This window comes from Hyaena hyaena, unplaced genomic scaffold (assembly GCF_003009895.1).
Source record: "Hyaena hyaena isolate Hyena2069 unplaced genomic scaffold, ASM300989v1 scaffold_1353, whole genome shotgun sequence".
NCBI classification, from domain to species: domain Eukaryota; kingdom Metazoa; phylum Chordata; class Mammalia; order Carnivora; family Hyaenidae; genus Hyaena; species Hyaena hyaena.
This window is the reverse complement of record NW_024081984.1, coordinates 367,597-387,222: the sequence shown is the minus strand read 5'-3', so window position 1 is coordinate 387,222 and position 19,626 is coordinate 367,597. Positions and strand designations below refer to the sequence as shown.

At 37.9% G+C, this 19,626-nt stretch overlaps 1 protein-coding gene across 1 annotated transcript in view; it reads left to right on the top strand.

Annotated features, from left to right (window-relative positions):
• Positions 1–19,626, top strand: part of LOC120225195 (R-spondin-2) — a gene marked incomplete at its 5' end in the record, with an annotated part of 55,233 nt that overhangs the window by 11,063 nt on the left and 24,544 nt on the right. The gene's annotated exons all lie outside the window — the stretch shown is intronic.

The window sequence follows — 19,626 nt, the reverse complement described above, 5'->3', positions numbered from 1 at the left end:
ACAAGTGTAAATAAATGATAGTCAAAGGGCTAGATGGGAAACACCTTTGAGAAAGGGAGGAGATTATTTTAGACTGAGAGAGCATTGTGAGGAAAGATGTAGATGCCAAAGTGTCCCTCTGTGTCCGAGAGAGGGTGACCAGAAGAAGCTGGCTGCAGCTCAGAGTTTGTCAGTGGCAATGCAGAAGCTCACAGGAAACACTTAAGTTACATGCTGATTGCCAAGTGCTTCTATGGAGAGGTCGGGATTTTTAGTTTTATCTGGTACACAGTGGAGAGCTGTGGGGAACTTGAGCATGGAGGTATCTTAGCTGAATGCTGGTTGAAGACAGAAGTGGTTGAGGTGCTGTCGGTGAAGAGTAACTAAGTAGACCTCACATCCCAAATTTGGGGCAGAGCATTAAACAGAGTCTGCCTTTGGGAGAATTACCAGAGAATACTTATGGGTTCTGGTGTTTATGCATTTTTCTGTTAGGCTTGCTTTTCTAAAGAGTGTAGGATTTTGCTTTGACTTGCAGTCCGCTGTGACCCTTATCTTTTTCTGCCAACTTTTTAAGCCAAGCCATTCCCGAGTTTTAGTGCAGTTTATTTTTTAAAAATCTAGGCACATTTTGCATTCACCCTAACTGAACTATATTTACTTTCTAACTGCTATTTCTATTTGCCATTTACCAAGACCCTTGGATGTGTTATTCCCTATTTTCTGGCTTATCATGTTAACCTTCTAATGGATTTCCTTTACCAGCCAGCTTGAAGTACTTTGAAAATTTAAAGTATACACATTAAATATTATTCAAATCAAAGATGAAAGTGTTCCTACAAGGCCCAATTTCAAATGTATAATCTAAGGTGGTTTTATCTAGAACATCATTTACTAGCAACTATGTAGAGTGTTGAGTTGAGGAGGATTCCGAGTTAAATGCTGGGTTCGGGAGAAAACTGTTCAATTATCAATTGGTGGTGTTTTTAGCATACAAAGCAATGTGTCCTGTATTCACCATAATTCTAATCCTTGGCTCCATCCTGCTCTGGTCTCTCTCCTGCCTTTTCCTCCAACCTTCCAATGGACTTAGATATCTTTGACAAGTACTGATCTAGCTTCCATTTTATACCTGCCGTGATGGTGGAGGATTATATATTGGGGGTGGAAAACAGCATGGAAAAATACTGGAAAGAGTTTTAAGTTTGATATATCCTGGTTTTCACCACTTGTGAATGACATTGGTTAAATTACTTAATTTCCAAAGCTTCGTCTTATACGAAATGGGGATATGTCACAGGATCATTGTAAGGAGTAAATTGCCACATATGCAAATGGATTTTATAATTCTACACTTTGTTGTAATTCTATATTAACCATCCTTCCCATTGTTGGCTTACTCTTGCCTCTTTACTTTCCTTTAATTTCTCTCCATCTCATAGCTTTGTCTATCAGATGTGAAATCCTCTCCCATTTGAGCCCCAATCCCACTGATTGGGGCATCTTTCCCTAGATATCTTCCCAGCATGTCAAAACAAGTGTAGCTAAAACATACCTTGTCTTTCTAAAATCTTTTTTCTCCTGGGATGGTCTTCCTTTCCAAAGGCACCTCTAGGGGTACCTGGGTGGCTCAGTTAGTTGAGTGTCTGACTTCGGCTCAGGTCATCATCTCACCATTCCTGAGTTCGAGCCCCACGTTGGGCTCTGTGCCAACAGCTCAGAGCCTGGAACCTGTTTAAGATTCTGTGTCTCCCTCTCTCGCTCTGCCTCTGTCTCCCTCTCAAAAATAAATAAACATTAAAAAAAAACCCTCCAAAGGCACCTCTAGCCTCCCAGTTACCCAGTCTCTTGGCCTTACATTTGTATCTCTTTTTACATTCAGACAAATCAGGACTCAGATCTTTACTCAACCACCTGAACGTATGCAAACCTGAGAAATTTGCTCAATCTCTCTTAGCTCCGGCATCTATGTTATGGGGATAATAGCAGATACCTGTTTCATAGGATTGTTATGAGGTTTAAATAACATCATTTAAAATAGTCAAGGATCAGAAAATGTGGGTTGTTATTAATTTTTGAAATAACCCCACACCCAACTCTTTCTCCACCATCCATTCATCTTTATTTCTGTGGCCTCTACTTGAAGCCTTTCTCATTATGTAGAAGATTTCAATAGCCTTTCATGGGTAGAGAGAGGATAGGTTAATTTACACTCCAGCTGACAGATGTGGTCTCATATTCTAAGCTGAACTTGATCCTCACTCACCTAGTCTAATCTTGGTGGTAAGATGAAAACCTTAAATGCCTAAGACAGCCATGGAGTATCCTGATGAGCATGGGACCTCGTACAGAGTAAGTCTCCAGTGTTGAAAAGGGTGAAGTTTGCAGGATGAGTTGGACAGGTTAATGCTGGGTGAGGAGGTGAGACTTCAGAATACAGACCTGGAATCCTGGGAGGATTTGAATAAGTAAAAGTAAGTCGAGGTGTAGGGGGAAAAGAGAGTGAGAAAAGCTGGACAAAATGCAAAGTATATATATTACCATTTCTATAAACATGAAGAATCTGTTGGAACAACCCATGTATTAGGAAGCAAAAGGGAAAAATTAGGGCAAAAGGTGTAGAAATAAGGAGAAGGAATGAACTCAGCAGATACTTCAAAACCAGTAAGAGTACATTACCAAATTAAGCCTCATGGATTGACCAATGCCAGAAGAATTTGAGACTGCCTGAAGAATTCTCACAGCGAAGAGGAAGTCTTTGTCCATTTGTGGTGATTCATTTATAAACTGCAAGTTGGATAGGTGAATATTCAAAAAGGAATTAAAGCATGGGTTTAACATATGGTACATAGTTTATAACAACCAGCCACTCAAGGCATAAGAAAGTAATGACCCCAGGGGCGTCTGGGTGGCTCAGTCAGTTGAGCCTCTGACTTCAGCTTAGGTCATGATCTCAGAGTGCGTGAGTTTGAGCCCTGCATCAGGCTCTGTGCTGACAGCTTACAGCCTGGAGTCTGCTTTGGGTTCTGTCACCCCTGCTCCCCTCCCCCCTCTTTTGCCCTTCCCCTGCTCAGCTCATACTCTCTCTCTCAAAAATAAATAAAAAAAAAGTAATGAGCCCAAAGTTAGGAACTTGGGTACAGATGTTTAACAGATTCAGTGATGTGTATTGCCTGACTGTATCTAAAGACATTTTTGCTTTGGAAATTCAGTTTAAATAACACCATTTAAAAACAGTCAAGGATCAGAGTAACAGTAATCTTGAGGAAACTTACAAAAGGGAAGGAGACTCTATACCTGGATTCAAAAATGGTCAAACTGCATTCTCTGCAGGATAGAATGGTGCAGTTGACCCTTGAACAGTACAGGGGTTGGAGGCACTCACCATTCACATAGTCTAAACTGTGTATTTAACTTCCAAGTCCCTAAAAACTACCAGTATCCTACTATTTACTGGAAGGCCTTACTGATAACACAGTCAATTTATGCATATTTCATATGTTATATGTATTTTATACTATATTTTTATAGCCAAGTAAGCTGAAGAAAAGGAAATGGTATTCAGAAAATCATAAGGGCTATACTGCATTTATCTTTAAAAAATCCTCATGTGAATGGACTGTTTTAGTTCAAGCCTGTGTTGTTCATGGGTCAACCATCTATGGTTTTTTCTCACAGCTTGCAAAGAGGCCTAGCCGATTAGTGATCTGGTCTCAACCCTGGTTGAATAATAGTAGCTTTACTTTTTTCTCTATTGTATTTTGAGGTTCAGCATGGGTTTTCCTTTGTGAAAAGAACATATCTTCCTATAAAACAATATTTATATTCTTTTTACGTGTTTGAAGCCAAGGTGCAGGGTCAAAGTAGATGGTAAAGGCAAAGCTTGCTTCTTGCTTAGACATCACACTTGGTGCTTTTTATCCCACACAGCCTTTCAGTCCACAGGAATCTCTGGGCATTCCTCAGAGGTTAATACCATTAGATTTGTTCATGTTATCACATATGTATCCTCCATGGTGACTGGCCTTACATTTTTGCAATGTTTTCTCTTGGAACAGTAGTATAACATTTAGGATGGACTGAATTCAACAACTTATCTACTGTTTGCAGGGGTATACTGCAAGACACAGCAATGGTCCAATAAAAACAAAGAGTCACTCTTTAACTAACTTAGTTTTTCATTTGGATTTAGAAATTATATAGAGTTAAAATGATATAAGGTAGACAAGCACATGACCTGTGCCAAGCCCAACTTTATTTCATCTTGAGCTACCTCTTTAAAATTTTATTCAGTAGTTGTTCTCTTGTTTGTACGAGAAATTCCGGGCAGGTCTCAGATCTTTTCTGCTTATTTTTGGCCATACGGTTCTGTGGTCATGTTTAGTCATTGATGTCGTCTTACTTTAGTTATTACAATGTTTAGTCCGAGATAATAACTATAATTAGAAACGAATTAGCAATAAGTCTTTGATTGTTATCTTGGATTTCTAGAAAATGTATCACAGACTTTGGCTGTTAACACATCTATTTTCCAAAATACCTGTGTAGAGAAGAGTCTATTTTCTAAACTACCTCTTTCTTAAAAATTTTAAAGTAAATGACCCTCTGATGAAATGAAATGATATAAAACAACTAAATGCTAATCCCTGGAAGATGTCCATCATATAAACTCCCATCTCCTTTTCTCTTCCTTTCATTTTATGTCAAAACCTGGGAAGGAAACCACATGCTTCTGTCTTACATGGATGCAAAGATTTCTTGTAGTATTCTTGTATTTTCATGTTGAGATGGTACTGCTAACTTGAGTAATTTAATTTCTGCCTCAAATGTCAAGTGTCTGTTGTGTTTTCAGACCTTCCTCTATTTGGTATAATTGTCAACTTGAAGCGCACAAATTGACCTACTACAGTCATCAAATATGCTTTGAATTAGAGTTATTTGGCTCACTTCTGTAGCGCTGTTTGAAGCAATGGAGTCAGCATTGCCATTGCTAGTTTGCTTCTCCTTTCTCAGAAACATAGGACTTGTATATGCCAAGAACCTCCACATGAAATTTTCTATCAGGTGGATGACATGTGAGCATATCTAGTTGCAAAACTGTAACATGGGTAGTAGCCTAATTTGAACCATTCCTTATATAATAGCTTATATTTATTAAGAACTTTATTGAAGGAGTTCAAACATGGGTGGTGGCCTCTTGAGCACCCATATTTTAGAACTTAGACAAAAGCATACAGCTCTTAAATTGCCCATCTTTTATGTAACTTTTAGTGCTTAGTAAGAAATGATTCCACAATCCAAATTGTGCAACTAATGTACAATTAAAGATGATTGAAAATTCAAAATCTGTGGTCAGTTAGTCCCTTCATACACATTTGCTCATGAATGTGTTTGTGTGTGAGTTGGCGGAGGGAGATGAGAATTAGTGGTTTCAGCACCACATTTAGGGAAATGTTCAATGTTGTGTTCAGCATTTTGTTTGACAGTTGTTACCTTCTTTTCATTGTCTCTCCACTTTTGTTTACTTCCCTGTTTCTTAAGCAGCCTGATGAAATCTCATCAGCTAACTAGGATTGAATTTTGATGAGTGCCAAGTTGCTTTGATGAAATCTGGTGTAATTATGTTAAACCCGACTTGATTTAGCTTTAATGCTGGCATTTTCCATATTGAGAAAATTAGTGCATTTGTCCGCTCCAGGAGAGAGAAGCCCAGTAAGAAACAAAGATAGCTCGAATACAAAAAGCAACCACAATTTAAGTTCATTTTATATCTTTGTTTCAAAACTAGCTTTTCCATGCATTCAAACTTTTTAAGTTTTGGCATCTGTTTCTTGTAACAGCAGCAGAATTGGAACTTGCTATTAGCCAAAACTACCTTTATCCATGAACTAGAAAAAGAAAACATATAGTTCCTGTTGACCAGAAAAAAAGCTTTTGTACCCTATTATCTGGATTTTTCTGGGGGAGGGGGAGAGGGAGAAAGATTTTAGTACTTAAGTACACAATATTGTTTCATTTTATCGGCAAAGGAAAAAACTGAATTTTAAAATTGTACTTCCTAGTGTTATTTCGGGTTACAAGTCTATACAGGAATCAAAGAACATTAGAGTCCAAAGACTCTCAAATTTACATCTTAATTTTTGACACTTATGATGTAGAAGAAACCAAACTTGCTGAAATTTTATATAATTATAATAACAGTGTATCTCTTAGGAGATTGCTATGATGCCAAAATTTCAAGAGGTTTGGGCATTAGGTCATGGTGCTGCAGTAGAGTTTTCAGAATGTTCACATGGGCTGAAATAAGACCTTTAACTGCTCAGCCAGTACACTTTCCCCTCCTAATGTAGGAGGCCAGTGAACTTCTGTCAGTGGCACTTTAAAACTGGATCTGGAATTGGGAGAGACCTCCCACTTTTAGTCAGTAACCATGAACTGACTTAATATCTTTGAATTGTCCAAAGATAATTTCTACTCTGGACGGTTCTTGGGGAGAACTATTCTAGGGGCACTGAGAAATTATTCTTTATCTCTGTTTTCTGCTTTGAGTTGTTCTCTAAAGTTACTAAAGAATTTTGCCCTCTCAAGGCTGGCACAACACATCCCTACTCTAAAACTCTTACAGAAGGTGACAGTTTAATTGAAATCAGAAAGTTGGTGGCAGAGAGTGAAGGCAGTTCTGTGGCCATGGGAGAAAATTACATATGTTCTATTTCTTCAGAATCCTGTGTTTTATGCCTTTATATAACTGGATTCAAGTGCATGTGTGTGTGTGTGTTTTCCTTGATCAGTTTTCAGTGGGCACTTACCGGAATTATTAACAAGTTACCAGAATGATTAGTCACTAACTACACAGAGTTTTTTTCTTTCATAGTTTATTGTCAAATTGGTTTCTATATAACACCCAGTGCTCATCCCAACAAGTGCTCTCTTCCATGCCCATCACCACCCTTCCCCTCTCCCCCACCCCCATCAGCCCTCAGCCAAAGAGTTCTTTACTGCATTGTTTATAGAGTGTTCAGTCAAGAACTACTTTAGAATTAAAGCATTACTGAGTCCTGCTAACTGTGAACACGATGGGTTCAACAAAATGCCGATTCCTCCCTGGTTAGGTTTACTCATGTTCTGACGCCCATATCAGCTGGAAATGAACATTTGTCAGAGTGGTATCTATGATGACGTAAATTTAACTGTGTTTTATATTTTCACTTATCCATGAAAGATCTGGCAAAGGGCTATCTTAATGGATTTTACAGCTGAGCCCCAAAACCCAAAATAAAAGTGGTCTGCATTATTATTTATAGTCTGTAGAAATTATCTTTACATAAATGACTTCAGAATCTGCTTGTTACAGTGGTGTGTGTGTGTGTGTGTGTGTGTGTTCACTTATTAGGCTGTTGGAGCTGTTAGATTATGTCATCACCATAATCTAGACCAAAGATCTGGCAAAGCTTTTGTACACCCCAGTTCCTAGACTTTTATGCAGATTGATTTAGAGTAAGGCTACCACAGAAGATAATTTCTAGATAAAGAATGTAGAAGAGTGGCTCCTAAGAGCTCTGTTCTCAGCTTCCTTTTTGGATTCTGACTGTGACCTATGTTACAGCCCCAGATGAATTGCACTTAGTCATTCCAGGGTCTGGATATAATTGCTGTCTTCTTGGTATAAGGGTTCCCTGATCCTCAGTCTTGAGAGGAGCTGATAAAATATGCATTTTCTGCTAAGATGCATGGCTTTTCATTGTAATTGGTATTTTACAAACCATGGGCCATGATGATGAAGTGATTCAAGATTTGAAAAAGTTTAAAAGCTGCTGACAGTAAAGCAAGAGCCACATGCCACAGGCAGGGAACACAGACACCATAAAAAAGCATGCATGCCAGTTGCTTGAGAAATTCATCAAGGAGGCATGTTAAGCCTTAAAAGCTTATCAGAAAGGAGTTGTGATTTGTGGCATAAACGGCTAAAACAATTTGTGTATCTGATTCCTCCTTATTTCACATATTTGCCAAAACTTTTCAAATTGTGTTTTGTATACATCGAATGGTCTTTCCAAATTGTGCTTGTTTCTTCATATTTCCAGGTCCTTTAAGATTTTTTAAACTTTTTTTTGAGTGTAGCTGACACACAGTGTTGCATTAGTTTCAGGTGTACAACATAGTGCTTGAACAAGCCTATGCGTTATGCTGTGTTCACCGCAAGTGTAGCTCCGACCGTCACCGTATGGTACTATTATAATATCATTGACCATATTCTTTATGCCGTGCCTTTTATTTCTGTGACTTACTCATTCTGTAACTGGAAGCCTGAATTTTTTTTTAAATAAAAATTGCGCCTACTTAAGGTGTACAGGCTCTTTTTTATTTGGTATCCTGACTCTCCATTGCTTGCTAGAACCCCTTAGGAAGGGGTTTGTTGAGGCAAATCCTGAATGGCCTCGGGCCAAGATGCTATGAGCAAAGCATCCAAAGTGCAGACAGAGTTGAAGCTTTTCTGAGAGAAACAGACCATCTGAGTTTTTAATTAGAAAACTGCTCAAATCCACACCTTGCTGTCCTCTCCTGAGGCTCCTAAACCAGAATCAAGGGTATATTTACTAGTGTTTTTCTTTTTTAAAACCTGCAATAAAAATGTAGAACCACAGCCAGGGGAGAGATGAAAGGGTAAGGGGGTGTGTCTCAAGGGATTGATAACAGGATTAGAACTTTGTAGAAATCATTTGCATTTACAATACATACACACTTAACTTCGCTGAAGTTGTGAAACTTGGTGTTTTACATTTCAAGTTCCTTTTAGGCAAAATCCAACACCTTATTGCTAAGCAGACATGACCACCTCTGTGAAAATTTAAGAACTAGCCCCAAATTCAGGAAGGAGTTAGACTAGCCTGAGAGGAAAGCCATTTGAGACAAAGCTCTCTCTAGTCAGTTCAGTGGCAAAAAGGCAAGACTTCTCTCAAATTGTAGATAAAATTGAAGATGATGTTACAATAGCAAAACCAAAAGGTTCTCAGGTGGTGACAAACTAAAACACTGAGGAAGCTGTGTTCTATGTGGATCAGTTTGGATCTGTGGGTATTAGTGCTTCCTTAAAGTTGTCACTGGTTTAAAGATGGTATTAAGCAATTGTAGTTTGTTTTTTGTTTTTGTTTGTTTTAGGACAGATACTGTTTAGTGAAAAACGCTTAAATAAAATCAGCATTGTGTTTGTATAACAGCCACAGAAAAACCAAGGATTGATTTTACTACCAAGCTTGTAGCACACACTGGACATTGAGATTCTAGACAGTTCTTTTTCTTGTTGCATTAATAGAATGTGGACAGGATACTTGGCCGTTACTGTATTGGGGTCTTTTGCTATGGTTCCTCTGTGGCTAGACAAGTGCTTTACAGGGCTCAGAAACACAAAGAAGATCACAATAAATTTTTGAAATGCTACTTGTTTTAGGGTTTCAGGTGATGCTCTTGCAAATGTTCTCCATTTGAGTGATTGAACAGCAAAACAGAGGCAAAGGCACAGAGACAGCCTCAAAGTGAATGCTAATTTAATTTAAACTGCTGTTCTATGTAACTTCTTAATCACTGTGTCATTTGGTCTAGTAACTTTTTTAGCCTCACGCCCTGAACAGTTTGTGATGGATCAGCTAGCTGTACTACCAAGCCATCAGATGTATTCATTTTTGGAAGCAAACACTTCATGGTTGTTTAAAAATCCAGAGTAGTCACATGGGGGAAAGTGTGGGAGGTTTCAAGTTTCTGAAACATTTCGCAGAAAATGAAGTGATAACAGTTCCTGCCGGTGGCCATATGACTCAATAATAACTGGAAGAAAAAAAAATGTTTGTTTAGGTTTGGCCAGAGTTAATAACAAGCCAGAGCTTACAATCTTATTTTTGCTCACAAACATGTTTCCTTTCTCCGTGACCCTTTTCTTCATCTTCTGTAGACATCTTCTGTTGAGCTTTCCTGAGACCTGCCTACACTCTTTGAGAGATGTTCAATATGTATTTTGAGCTGATTCAGGGCTCCCCCCCATTCATTAAAAACACAATAGCAGCCAAATCTCAATCTGTTGCCATAGTCCAGTGTCAGCCTGTACCGTGCAAGATGTGGACAGCATTTGTGGTAGGAAGTCTGTGGTAGACAACTGGAAGTTTCTCATTTCAATTCCATGACTTACTGCCTCAGTTCATCAAAATTCTTTACTCTCCGGGATTGCAGGATACATTTGGCACCAACATGTGCTAACACAAGCTTTTGTTGTGTTTAAATTCCTTCTCGGCTGGCCAGATCTTTATTTTATTTTGGTCTGTAGGCACATCTGTCACCTGTCTCTTCAGAGGTTATATGCCTCTGGGGAGGAACTCCTTTTTCCTGAACCTATGCTTCATGTTTAGCTTCCAAATACTTTTTACGTTTCTATAGCCACAATCAGGTGAGCCACCCAATTTTTAATCCATTGGGTTGATGGGCTGGGGAGTTATGGCCTGTTTTATTGTATTTATTTATTTTTACTAAGTGGGTGGGATATTGTAGCTTTAATAAATGACTTTTTGTGCTGATAGTGTTGTGGGTAGAGAGACTGTGTATTTTGAAAAGAAAACCTTTCATTTCAATATGTTAAGTAATCCTGCAGGAATTTATAAAGGAAAGGTTTAAGATAATGTATTTTAAGGAGGCTACCTAGGGCATTTGCCTAGGAAAATGGAGCGTAATTTGTAAACTGTCACAAGAATGAAATTATTTGAATATTTGTGGGTTAAACTAATTTCTTCGGAATATTTTCAAGCTCTGAATTCGTAAAGACTTTAAACGGAAGCAAAATATTTGATTTAATTTAACATGCTGAGAAATATAGCAGAACTAAAATTTTTAGCCATGACAATAGAACTCCTAAGCCTATTAAATGTTTTATCTCTTCTAACTTGAAATTTATGCCCTAAATGACACTAAATGTTAAGGTTACAAGAATGCTGTCTAATATAGTACCATACTGCAATTTCATTTCAAGGATCCTGTTGTGGACAGGTTCAGGATTCTAAGTGGACACAAGAAACATTCATTTTTACATACCTCATTCACATTCCCTGTGTATGTGTGCATATATGACTGAAAAGCATATTTTCTTCACTGGTCTGCTGATGGTATGGAGAAGGGGCACTCCCTATGATATGGATAAAACCCATTTCGTGAAATACCCAGCTACTGAAAACCTTGGTGAGAATAACCTTACAGAAAACTTAATAATGTAGAATTGCAAGTTCAGACATCTGGGGGTAAATATTTTGGTGTCTCATATGTGGATCGTCTTTAGTTCCTTGATGACTTGGCACCACCAGTTGATGTCAACCTGTTCCAACCTTGATATCACTGCAAACTGAGACTCCATTGTTGGCCACCTGCTCCATCTGTTTTTATTTTTCCCAGTCCTCACATGATGGGGAGGCAGAATAGTAAACGAGTAAAGAGAGCAAAAGCTTTGCAGTTAGGCAGTCCTGAGATTACCTTTCTGTTTAACTGTTTGCCCTTGGACACCTCTCTGCTACTGTTTTTCTTTTTGGCTAGGTGGGGACAGATGATGGAATCTACCTTCCAGGCTTATGAGGTTGAAAGGAGAATGCCAAGTGTCTGCATATACTAACATTTCCTGGGTACTCGTGGCTGTTTATGTTAGTGTGCATGTACCATGTCCTTCAGCTGACCTTGAGGGGCTTGCTAGGACATTAGAGCTCTTCAGGTTCCAGAAGGTAGTAGTAGTGTTCCAGATTCCCAGCTCTTTCTATTAAGCATGTAAACCCAGTTTCTTTAGTCATGGAGTGCAAAGGACACCCATCCGGTCTTTCAGTAGAGTGCTATTTTGTAGACCTGGTTCATCAGTCCCATGCCTTTCCTTTCTGATTCTTGCCATTTGCTTGGGCATTTGTCTTTAGTTTCCATTTCTAGAGACATGGTCATAGTTTCCACAAATTTTGACAATCCTCCCCAGGGGATAAGGACTTAGAAGTTTGGGACCCAATAGGAAGCCATGAAATTGTGAAACTTAAAAGGTGAATATTTAGATTATGTCCATTTGAACTTTATCTCATGATGGGTATCTTAAATTTTTTTAATGTTTATTTATTTTTGAGTGAGGAGAGAGGCAGAGAGAGAGGGAGACACAGAATCCCAAGCAGGCTCCAGGCTCCAAGCTGTCAGCACAGAGTCTGATGTGGGGCCTGAACTCACAAACTGTGAAATCATTACCTGAGTCAAAGTTGGACACTTAAATGACTGAGCTACTCTGGTGCCCCATCATAGGCGTCTTTTGTATTATTAATGTATGTTTTCTGAAATAAGATTTAAAATTATTAGCTTAAAGATTTATGGTAGTATATAATTTTCAGAGATAATGTATAGTTCAGAGATAATGTATCTCTGAACATTTTTAGGCATATTCAAGTCTGAGTAGTGTATAAAATATACATTAAATTATATACATATAATCTTATATATATTATACACATATGTATTGTATAAAATGTATATTATATGTATAATTATTTTATATAGAGAGAAGATGCTTTGCATGTAATAAGCATATTCTCTCTCTCTTTTTTTTTTTTTTTTACCACATCTAACTTATAAAGTTAAGTACTTAAGATTTTCCTGTATTTTGGGAGAGTTGTTTCTTTTTTTTCAGTAATGCTCCTAAGCAAAAAAGGATGAGGATGGAAAAATTGATAGCATTCCTAGTTATAAATACCAGCCAACTAAATAATGTAGTAAACATATTAAACAGAAAAATAAACTGGAAGTCACCAAGATACTAATAGTAGTTGTTTCTTTGTGGTGGGATTAAGGTTTATGACAGGAAGGACTGTCACTGACTGTTCAATCTTCAGTATTTAATAGTTCCTTGCATATAAGTAGGTAGTCGGTATCTGACTGAATGTGGATGTATAAAAATATGCTTCCCTTATACTTCTTGTAATTTTAAAATTTTATATAATTAACATTGTCTTAGTACTATAATGAGGGGAAAAAATCCTGATGTTATAAGAAAATATTTTTGTGATTATCATTATGAATATAATCTATATCTTGGATTATTTTCTTAGGATAGTTTGAACAGTAGAATTATGGTATAAAAGAACATGAATTTTTTGGCCAAAACTTATATTGCCAAACGGCTTTCCAAAGGACTTATATATAGCCTCATGCTACCAGCAAAGTGTATCAGCCTCACCACATCTTGCTAGGATTATGTTTTATATTTTAAAACATAGTTTTATTATGTTTTTAAAAATACTTCATCTGTTTTCAATTATATTTGTTTATTTATGAGAGGATCCCGCTTGAATTTCTTTGCCAGTTTTATTTCCTCTTTGCTGAAATGTCTTTGTAACCTTTGCTCATGATAAGCAAGGAGTATGTGCATCCTTTAAATGCTTAGAAAAGGACATAAAAAGTTTTGCGGTAATTTTACTTTTTTTTTTTTTTTTTTTTTTAAAGATGAGGGTCCAAGGCATCCACAATGCCAGAGTTTTGAAATTTTCACAGTTGGATACTTAGGACTACATTATCAAGTTCAAGTACAAAGCCTTTAATTTTTAGATGGACTGACAGAAGTACAAAGTTGCACTAAAAATGCTGAATTTATAAGCTAAATTCTTGTACAAAGGTAGTTTTAGCTTCTGTTCTAACTTTCTGAGTCTTGGGTGGCACCAGCTAAGACAAGTAGAATTAAGGGAATATTTGCTTCTTTTTGAAAAATTATTTTATGAAAATGAATTTCAAAATACTCCTTTTAGGTAAAATTTGGCATATGTGTCCCCGTCCGCCCCCCCCACCCCCAGAAATCTGTTCATTGGGATTCAATATTTTTTTCCAGATCTGTTAATGTGGTAGTACTTAAAACAAGTTTTTTACACAAATATATATCCTTTACGTAGGTGATAAATTTGAGACCAACATTTTTATGAGCATGGTAGTAAATGAAAGAGAATGAATAATTTAAATATATGTATATTTCATACAAGTATATATGCAATCCCTTTGGCCAATTGCTTATGAAAAGCTGATTATATTATGTGAGCTTATATTTACTTTAATAGTAAGCCCAACATATGTTAGACCCATGGAGGTTGTACTAGTGGAAAAACTATGCCATCTGATTTTTCATATTGATGGTAATGTGGTTCATTTAAACTCAGCATCAGCTCAGAGAGGTATATGTATGTCTAAGTGAAAACTCCATTAGGCAGTGTTCACAGGGAGGTTGCATCATGGGTGTTAGTTTTTCTATGACTGAAAAACATACACAGGCTGGACCTCAGCCTCATGATCCAGTACTCCAGAATCCTCCAAACCTGTTCAGTCTCAGGTTGAGGAAATCACAGACCATAGAAACAGGTGTCCTCACAATCTTAGCTAATTCCTCAGCCCAGCTTAAGGATCCTGTTACCTCTCTCTCATTTGGCACAGTTGGCATCTCTAACCTTGACTGTTCTCAGAAGATGATGATAATTTCTCCTTATGGCTTAAAACTGAGGGTCCTCACTTTTCTTCCTGTTTATCTTCAAACACTGTACCTACTTTAGCTGTATCTTCTCATGGAGGCAACCTCATATTCCTGAGTCTTGGCCCTTCTCCAGGAGGACCTACTTATCTGTTATGACCTTTCCTTCATTATATTTTCTTCCTCTGTCCACTTCTTCTCAGCTGCCTTTATTACCCTAGCCCCTGACTTTCATATTCCCACCGGGTTGTCCCCCATGCACTGAAAATTAAACATATCAAAAATGACTTCTAATTCTCTGTTGAAATAGGCTCTTCCACCTATTCTCCCTATTTCAGAGGCTGCATCACTTCCCTACTCGTTTTAGCCACCACCTGGAAAGCATCCCAAACTCCTTTATTCTTACTTGCCTGTCCATTTGTTCACCGATTCCTCCGGATTCTACTTCCACAACTTGTTGCCTTCTCTCTGCCTGGTGCTGCTCTTTCTTCTCTTGGCACACCTTCTTTACTTTAGTGGTCTCTTGACTGGTCTATCTTCTTTTTTCCTTTTTGAAACCAACTCTGGAAGACTATGTCTTTTTTATGTGAATACTACAATCTTTGAAGCATTACCTCAAAACAAATACACACCTTTATTAAATGTAACTAAAATTTCTAGGTTAACTATTTAGTGATAATCTTTTTTTTAGATTACATGTTGCATTCATTCTATCAAGTGTGGTCACTTCACTTTAAATTTTCAGTAAACTGGTTTCATGTTAGTTGTTAATGCCTAGTATTGTGTCACTGGATCTCTGCAAATTTTATTGTATTTTACTTTTCTATTTTTAGTATAATATTTCTGTGATTTGATACAAATGATCCAATTAATTTTGTGAACACCAAGCATCCGAACATAAAGTAACACAGAGTGATAACATTCATATGTTTTGACAGCATTTAAAGGGAAAAGAAAGGAGGCTTGTGTCAAAAGTGTGCTGCAGTTCTCAGATTACCAAGGGCATTACTGGACTTCAGGTATCTTGGAACCATAAGTACAGCAAAGCTAGGATTTGGAGGATATGTGAAGAATAAAGACTACTTTATATTAACATTTCTTTTTACTATAAAGGAAATAGCATTAATTTGAAGAGAGTTAGTTTACACAAAGTAACTCTTGTTCATTGTTGGTTTCAATTTTTTAGGGCAAGATTAATAAGAATTATTAAGTAGCTTAAACCTTACATTTGTGCCTTGTAATTAGCTTAATTTCATGTCACAAGTTTTTATGGGAGCCATCTAAACTTTTTTACTCCCTGGGAGAGCGATGTTATGTTTCCAGCCTGAGTAGAGGAAGGCTGGATTTCATGTATGTCCTGAAACAAATTAGCACAGTTTGGTTAAAACAGCTGCCTAAGTGATGAGAAACAAATTGGATTAGAAAATCCTACTTGGTAGTTTAACATGTCAATTAGTTAAGTTAGGATTTGAACCATATCATACAGTCATGAGATGGATAATGACACACAGTGGTCAAGCCAAGTGTCTGGTAATGGGGCCAGCCTCAACCCCTGGCTCTGCTTTTGATCCAGGGAATGGTGTATTTCCCCTTCTGACAACAGTCCAGTTTCTCCAAGTGCAAGATCAGAACTGTGCATTTAATAAGGCTTGATCGAGTATGCATTGTGAGTTAGATGACTTATTTAGAGATGAAGCAACATACTTGGAAATCATTAGAGAAGGCAAGACTATGTAATTTCAATGCACTGGTGCTTTGTTATTCAATGCGGTGCTTCAGAATGCATCTGCATATCACAGGGAGTCCTGGTGGTCACGTGGTGTAATGCAGGAAATTTACTTGGTCAGATACAGGAGTGGACTTAAAATGTTCATCAGCCGGAAGTTCAGAGTTGCAGGATCCATGTTCTTCCAGACCCTGGGGGCACTGGGAAACTACTGCAGTAAGAGGGACTGAGGTCTGGCTAAGAGAACCTGGAAAGCTTAGATCCTCTTTTATCTTAATGCTTGCAAACCTAGTTTCCTTTACTCCATTCCTACTTTATTTCTAACTCTTGAAGCTCTTACATAATCAGGCACCACAACATACTGTTTTAAGAGTAAAAGCCTTGGAGTTCACTTTCTGGTTCCTTGACTTAGTAGCTTTGTGACCTTGGCAACTACTTAACTTCACAACCCTTTGTTCCCCCATTTATAAAACAATAATATTTACCTTCAATGTTGTAACAGATATTAAATGGGTCAACACATGCAAAATGTGTAGTGCCTGGTGTATATTAATGTTAACTAATGACGTTGATAACATCAGTTCACTTAAAAGAATATAGAGAAAACAATCCTAATGGTACTTGAGAAGTGGTTTCCACAGAGAGCATTAGAATCACCCAGAAGGCTCAAAATAGGTAGGAAAAAAAAGACACATGGATTCTTTCTCTGAATATTCTAGCTGGATTGGACCTCATAACCTCCACTGGCAACATTTCACCAATCCAGATATTTTGCCCAATACCTTTTTTAAAATCAGAGTTAAAAGTCTAGGCAGAATTGCTTTGCATTTCTCTTCATAGTGGGAAACCTGTTTGGATAAGTGAAAAAAAGCAGCCAAGCAGCCCCCCCTTTTTAAAAAAAAAACCTTTTTAATGTTTTATTTATTTATTTCTGAGAGTGAGCAGGGGAGGGTCAGAGAGAGAGGGAGACACAGAATCTGAAACAGGCCCCAGGCTCTGAGCTAGCTGTCAGCACAGAGCCCGACATGGGGCTCGAACCCACAAACTGTGAGATCATGACCTGAGCCAAAGTCATACATATGCTTAACCGACTGAGCCACCCAGGTGCCCCCAAGCAGCTATTGAAAAGATGAAATTTATACGTTTCTAAGTTTTCTACAACTTGCCCTAGATCATTGTAAGGTGACAGAGGGACTGAGGGAGGCAGTTTTTTTAAATGTTTATTTTTGAGAGAGTAAGTACAGAGTGCAAGTGGGGTCAGAGAGAAGGGGACAGAAGATCCGAAGTGGGCTGTGTGCTGACAGCAGTTAGCCCGATGTGAGGCTTGAACTCATGAACCGTGAGATTATGACCTGAGCCCAAGTTGGGCGCTTAACCAACTGAGGCACCTAGCTGCCCCAGGAGGGAATTATAAAGTATCCATCAGAGATTTCGAAAACTTAATTGAATGTTTTCTACCTTAGCAAAGCTGAACCCATTTATCTGTATAATCTCTTCAAGCTTGCAGTTATTGAAAAATTTCTGTCTCCTCTCTCCCTATTCTTATCTGAGAGCAGCTTGCACATTATTTACTTACTTGGGTGCTGTTCTGCAAATTCGTCTATTTAAAGCTTGTGAGGGAGCCAAGCCACAGGATCTGGCTGACTTTTAGCTGCTAAACAGGGGGCATGTAACTTGCCATTGGTCCCCAACTGAGAGAACTGTAGCTGTAATTTCTTTTTTGGTTAACATTCATCCTGAAGTGGATTTATCTCCTCTACACATTTGTTTTTGTTTGAGTGTTTTCCTTTTTTTGCATGATCCTCACTTTGTTGGACAGAAGTACTTCTTCTATAGCATTACTTACCCTCTCAAAACAACAAAAATTACTTTTGCGATGCTGTTTAAGTCAGAGGATCTAAAGGAAATCCCATCCATTCATTAGAGGCAGAAGTAGCTTGTAGTTGCTCTTGAAGTCAGAAAACCAGAAAATAGTCTGTGGCACGATGGAGCTGGGACAACAGGGCCATGATGTGGGCTCATGACCATGTCGGGCCTTGTGGTCAAACCTTCTCTGTAGTTTGGCTCTGAGGTACATTGTCTCATGTGGTTGGTTTAAGAAAGGCTATTCCTAGCCAAAACATGGAAAAAGCCTAAGTGTCCATCAACTAACGAATGGATCAAAAAGATATGGTTCATCTATACAATGGAATACTACATGGCAATGAGAAAGAATGAAATCTGGCCATTTGTAGCAACATGGATGGACCTTGAGGGTGTTATGCTGAGTGAAATAAGTCAGGCAGAAAGGACAGATGCCATATGTTTGCACATATAGGTGGATTAGGAGGAACTTAACGGAGGACTGTGGGGGACAAGAAGGGGAAAAATAGTTGGGGAGAGGGAGGGAGGCAAACCATGAGAGACTCTCGAATGCTGAGAACAAACTGAGGGCTTATGGGGGTGGGGGAGAGGGGAGGGGGGTGATGGGCATTGAGGAGGGCACTTGTTGGGTTGAGTACTGGGTGTTATATGGGAACCAACTTGACAATAAACTATTTAAGGAAAAAAGAAAGGCTATTCCTTCTCTTTTGGTGTCATTGATAGTCTTTTCTGTGATCAGTGATCCCATCATTCCAGTTTGTACCACAGCCACCAACATATATTCATTGCTTACTATGTGCCATGAACTGGGCTTAAACTTCATTTTCTTGTTTAATCACGACACCATTTTTTGTTTATGTGGTAAGAATTACTATTTCTCACATCTTACAGATGAGAAACTGAGGCTTAGAGAAGATACTAGCTGTGAGGCTTTGGAGAAAAAGTGGTAGAGCTAAGGTTTACACCAGGGCTCTCAGTCCCCAAAGAGCATGTTCTTAACTTCTATGCTGTATTGCTTTCCTGAATTAAGATGATTGTTGGAAAGTCTCCATGTTAGGAACTCACCACTTTTAAATGTTCCATACATAAAAACTTTGAAATGGCTTTCCTCCCAGTTCCGTTATTTTTATATAATGTAAGTACCTCTAGTAAAGGGAATCAAAAGGTTAGGCTAGAAAGCTTTATATAATTTGGCAAGACTAAATTTTTAGTTTCTTGTTTAAAATAAATATGACCTTTCAGAAGAAGAATAGGCAGTATGTGTTTATATAAAGCCAATTATTTATGCAAACTTTGTCAGCTAAGCAGTACATCTGTTAACTATATATTTTTAAAAAGGGTAGTAAAGGATGATCTAATAAGGTATAAAGATTATATGAAACCTGGTGGCCAATGATTTTTTTTCTCAGAAATTGTACTTAACCATACAAGAGGGTTTAGGGTTCAAATAGTCAAGAGTTACTTAGTACTTAAGATTGTTAAAAACACTTAAGTACTCTCTTGGGCTCTAAAATACTCTTTCCAGGATAAATGATATAGACATAATTTAAGGCAGATAAGG